Below are 5,000 nucleotides of genomic sequence, written 5' to 3'. Positions count from 1 at the left end.
CAGCGCTCGTACCACACAACATTGGCGTTAGTTTTGAGACGCACGCGTGGTTCCGCACGCGGCGCACGGCTACTGCGAGCCGTACAGGTAGCGTGTTGCGCGACACGACACGCACATCGAAAGACATGCAGTCTAGTCGGTAATGATCCTTCCGCAGGTTCACCTACGGAAACCTGTTACGACTTTTACTTCCTCTAAATGATCAAGTTTGGTCATCTTTCCGGGTAGCATCGGCAACGACAGAGTCAATGCCGCGTACCAGTCCGAAGACCTCACTAAATCATTCAATCGGTAGTAGCGACGGGCGGTGTGTACAAAGGGCAGGGACGTAATCAACGCGAGCTTATGACTCGCGCTTACTGGGAATTCCTCGTTCATGGGGAACAATTGCAAGCCCCAATCCCTAGCACGAAGGAGGTTCAGCGGGTTACCCCGACCTTTCGGCCTAGGAAGACACGCTGATTCCTTCAGTGTAGCGCGCGTGCGGCCCAGAACATCTAAGGGCATCACAGACCTGTTATTGCTCAATCTCGTGCGGCTAGAAGCCGCCTGTCCCTCTAAGAAGAAAAGTAATCGCTGACAGCACGAAGGATGTCACGCGACTAGTTAGCAGGCTAGAGTCTCGTTCGTTATCGGAATTAACCAGACAAATCGCTCCACCAACTAAGAACGGCCATGCACCACCACCCACCGAATCAAGAAAGAGCTATCAATCTGTCAATCCTTCCGGTGTCCGGGCCTGGTGAGGTTTCCCGTGTTGAGTCAAATTAAGCCGCAGGCTCCACTCCTGGTGGTGCCCTTCCGTCAATTCCTTTAAGTTTCAGCTTTGCAACCATACTTCCCCCGGAACCCAAAAGCTTTGGTTTCCCGGAGGCTGCCCGCCGAGTCATCGGAGGAACTGCGGCGGATCGCTGGCTGGCATCGTTTATGGTTAGAACTAGGGCGGTATCTGATCGCCTTCGAACCTCTAACTTTCGTTCTTGATTAATGAAAACATACTTGGCAAATGCTTTCGCTTCTGTTCGTCTTGCGACGATCCAAGAATTTCACCTCTAACGTCGCAATACGAATGCCCCCGCCTGTCCCTATTAATCATTACCTCGGGTTCCGAAAACCAACAAAATAGAACCGAGGTCCTATTCCATTATTCCATGCACACAGTATTCAGGCGGGGCTTGCCTGCTTTAAGCACTCTAATTTGTTCAAAGTAAACGTGCCGGCCCACCGAGACACTCACTCAAGAGCACCCTGGTAGGATTGCAACGGGGTCCGCCTCGGGACGCACGAGCACGCACGAGGCGCGTCGCACGCCTTCAGCTCGCCCCACCGGCAGGACGTCCCACGATACATGCCAGTTAAACACCGACGGGCGGTGAACCAACAGCGTGGGACACAAATCCAACTACGAGCTTTTTAACCGCAACAACTTTAATATACGCTATTGGAGCTGGAATTACCGCGGCTGCTGGCACCAGACTTGCCCTCCAATAGATACTCGTTAAAGGATTTAAAGTGTACTCATTCCGATTACGGGGCCTCGGATGAGTCCCGTATCGTTATTTTTCGTCACTACCTCCCCGTGCCGGGAGTGGGTAATTTGCGCGCCTGCTGCCTTCCTTGGATGTGGTAGCCGTTTCTCAGGCTCCCTCTCCGGAATCGAACCCTGATTCCCCGTTACCCGTTACAACCATGGTAGGCGCAGAACCTACCATCGACAGTTGATAAGGCAGACATTTGAAAGATGCGTCGCCGGTACGAGGACCGTGCGATCAGCCCAAAGTTATTCAGAGTCACCAAGGCAAACGGACCGGACGAGCCGACCGATTGGTTTTGATCTAATAAAAGCGTCCCTTCCATCTCTGGTCGGGACTCTGTTTGCATGTATTAGCTCTAGAATTACCACAGTTATCCAAGTAACGTGGGTACGATCTAAGGAACCATAACTGATTTAATGAGCCATTCGCGGTTTCACCTTAATGCGGCTTGTACTGAGACATGCATGGCTTAATCTTTGAGACAAGCATATGACTACTGGCAGGATCAACCAGGGAGCTGCGTCAACTAGAGCTGAGCAGCCGGCCGCCCGGGAGTGTGTCCCGGGGGCCCGCGCGAACACGCAAGCGTCCGCTCAATTATTCTGCAAACAGGAGGAGGCTGAGCTCCCCTGCACAATACACCTCGAAACCCTCTCAGGTCCCGGCGGCGCGCAGCGCCGTCCTAAGTACTTGGTCGGGTTCGAGAGAGGCGCAATCGCCCGGAGTTTGGCGAGTAGACGCTTTAGGTGCGACCACCCGTGCTCCCAACTGAGCTTGCCGCTGCCGACAGAGGCCCGGGAGCGTGCTGTCGTGGCATTGCCGGCGGGAGACAACACGCGCCACCTACGGTGGCCGGCAGCTCCAACGCCAGCGCCACAGAAGGACAAAAGCCCCACTTGGGTGCCGAAGCGAACTCTCCCAGCACAGCGCACGCGCCAACACGTCCGCACAGCTGCGATACAAACCACCTGCGAGAACCGCAGAGGCGACCGAGCAGCAGACGGCGTCGCGGCGCCGAGCGCCGGGCGGCGGCGCATCCTCAGCGCACACAGTCCTCAATCGGACCAGCACACTGCAGATGTCCACCGCGCTTCGCACCGGGCCCGCGAGGACCTACTTTGGCCGCACGGCGCCGCGTGCAGGGTGCGCCGGCGCGCAGCTGCGCCGCCTGCCGCCTCCGTCGGCCGGCGCGCCTGCCACTGGCCGCCCCCACCAGCCGGCTGTAGCGCGTGCGCCCACGCACCGCGCGGCCAGCACGCCGGGAGGCCCCCCCTCACCGGCCGGGGACGGTCCCACCCAGCCACCGCCGCGTATCGCTTCACACCCACATGCATTCACGTTCGTGGGCATGGTGGGTATCGCTGAAACAACCGGTTGGTAGCTCAACCGATCGTCGCCATCACTGATTCACCTCTAGCGAGAACAACCGCACCACAACCGTTTACCAGTTGTTCATTTGCGTAACGTCACCAGCAAACGTAGACGTCCATCGCCATTTGCAAATTCAACGATTGTTGCATGCCTGTGTCAGGTGTCACGACACACTATGTCTGCCCACATACACGCAACAACATGTGCACGCTTCGCGAACACGTGGAAGGTGGCCCCCGTACGTATGCGATGTCCATTGCGCGAACGACTGTCAACCGGCCTCTGTCGCATGTCGCAGATGTGGAACGCAGTGCACCATGCTATCACGGTGGTGTGAGGAAGAGACGACTACGTCTGACAACACGCGCCACTACATCAACAGACGGCTCATGCTGATCGCCATCCACGGCATACCATACTGCAATCCAGCTCTTATAGGGAGACGACACGTAGCTGAGTGCACAATATTTGGACCGTATGGTTCGCCGTTGTTGGCGCAGTCGTGGTACGGTCACACATGTACCACGATGTATCATTCAGTACATGAGGACCAATGTGCAGTACAGTGTGTGATTTGGACGTACAACATCAGCGGACAGTTGACACACGCCGTACCACAACGTAGGCTGTGCTTCGCCATGCAAATGCCAATGAACAACTGCGAAGGGCATTGAGCATGTACGTCCTGCTGCCATCCGCATTACAGTGTATAGCTGCAAGGTGTTTAACATGAAGCGATACTCTGGGGACCAGGCAGTGCGAGTAGCAAACTATATTGCGGGGGTTGCAGTTAGGCAACACCACACTAATTTAACGCGTCGTATGACAATTACAGAGCAGGTTAAGGCCCAACGTGTGTTGGGTTAAGGCCCAACGTGTGTTGGGTTAAGGCCCAACGTGTGTTGGGTTAAGGCCCAACGTGTGTTGGGTTAAGGCCCAACGTGTGTTGGGTTAAGGCCCAACGTGTGTTGGGTTAAGGCCCAACGTGTGTTGGGTTAAGGCCCAACGTGTGTTGGGTTAAGGCCCAACGTGTGTTGGGTTAAGGCCCAACGTGTGTTGGGTTAAGGCCCAACGTGTGTTGGGTTAAGGCCCAACGTGTGTTGGGTTAAGGCCCAACGTGTGTTGGTTAAGGCCCAACGTGTGTTGGGTTAAGGCCCAACGTGTGTTGGGTTAAGGCCCAACGTGTGTTGGGTTAAGGCCCAACGTGTGTTGGGTTAAGGCCCAACGTGTGTTGGGTTAAGGCCCAACGTGTGTTGGGTTAAAGGCGCAACGTGTGTTGGGTTAAGGCGCAACGTGGGTTACGTTAAGGCGCAACGTGGGTTACGTTAAGGCGCAACGTGGGTTACGTTAAGGCGCAACGTGGGTTACGTTAAGGCGCAACGTGGGTTACGTTAAGGCGCAACGTGGGTTACGTTAAGGCCCAATATAGGTTAGGTTAAGGCCCAATATAGGTTAGGTTAAGGCCCAATATAGGTTAGGTTAAGGCCCAATATAGGTTAGGTTAAGGCCCAATATAGGTTAGGTTAAGGTACAATATAGGTTAGGTTAAGGTACAATATAGGTTAGGTTAAGGTACAATATAGGTTAGGTTAAGGTACAATATGGGTTAGGTTAAGGTACAATATGGGTTAGGTTAAGGCGCAATATGGGTTAGGTTAAGGCGCAATATGGGTTAGGTTAAGGCGCAATATGGGTTAGGTTAAGGCGCAATATGGGTTAGGTTAAGGCGCAATATGGGTTAGGTTAAGGCGCAATATGGGTTAGGTTAAGGCGCAATATGGGTTAGGTTAAGGCGCAATATGGGTTAGGTTAAGGCGCAATATGGGTTAGGTTAAGGTACAATATAGGTTAGGTTAAGGTACAATATAGGTTAGGTTAAGGTACAATATAGGTTAGGTTAAGGTACAATATGGGTTAGGTTAAGGTACAATATAGGTTAGGTTAAGGCACAATATGGGTTAGGTTAAGGCGCAATATGGGTTAGGGTAAGGCGCAATATGGGTTAGGTTAAGGCGCAATATGGGTTAGGTTAAGGCGCAACGTGGGTTACGTTAAGGCGCAACGTGGGTTACGTTAAGGCGCAACGTGGGTTAC

The 5,000-nt window shown here is 53.8% G+C and overlaps 1 non-coding gene across 1 annotated transcript; it reads right to left on the bottom strand.

Annotated features, from left to right (window-relative positions):
* Positions 1 to 140: 140 nt before the first annotated feature.
* On the bottom strand, positions 141 to 2,051 carry LOC124562664. Its single transcript, XR_006969597.1, has one exon. It is a non-coding gene; the product is annotated as a small subunit ribosomal RNA (ribosomal RNA).
* Between the last annotated feature and the right edge of the window lie 2,949 nt (positions 2,052 to 5,000).

Source organism: Schistocerca americana, unplaced genomic scaffold (genome assembly GCF_021461395.2).
Source record: "Schistocerca americana isolate TAMUIC-IGC-003095 unplaced genomic scaffold, iqSchAmer2.1 HiC_scaffold_1171, whole genome shotgun sequence".
NCBI classification, from domain to species: domain Eukaryota; kingdom Metazoa; phylum Arthropoda; class Insecta; order Orthoptera; family Acrididae; genus Schistocerca; species Schistocerca americana.
The sequence above is the reverse complement of the archived record's forward strand: the minus strand, read 5'-3'. Positions and strand labels throughout refer to the sequence as shown.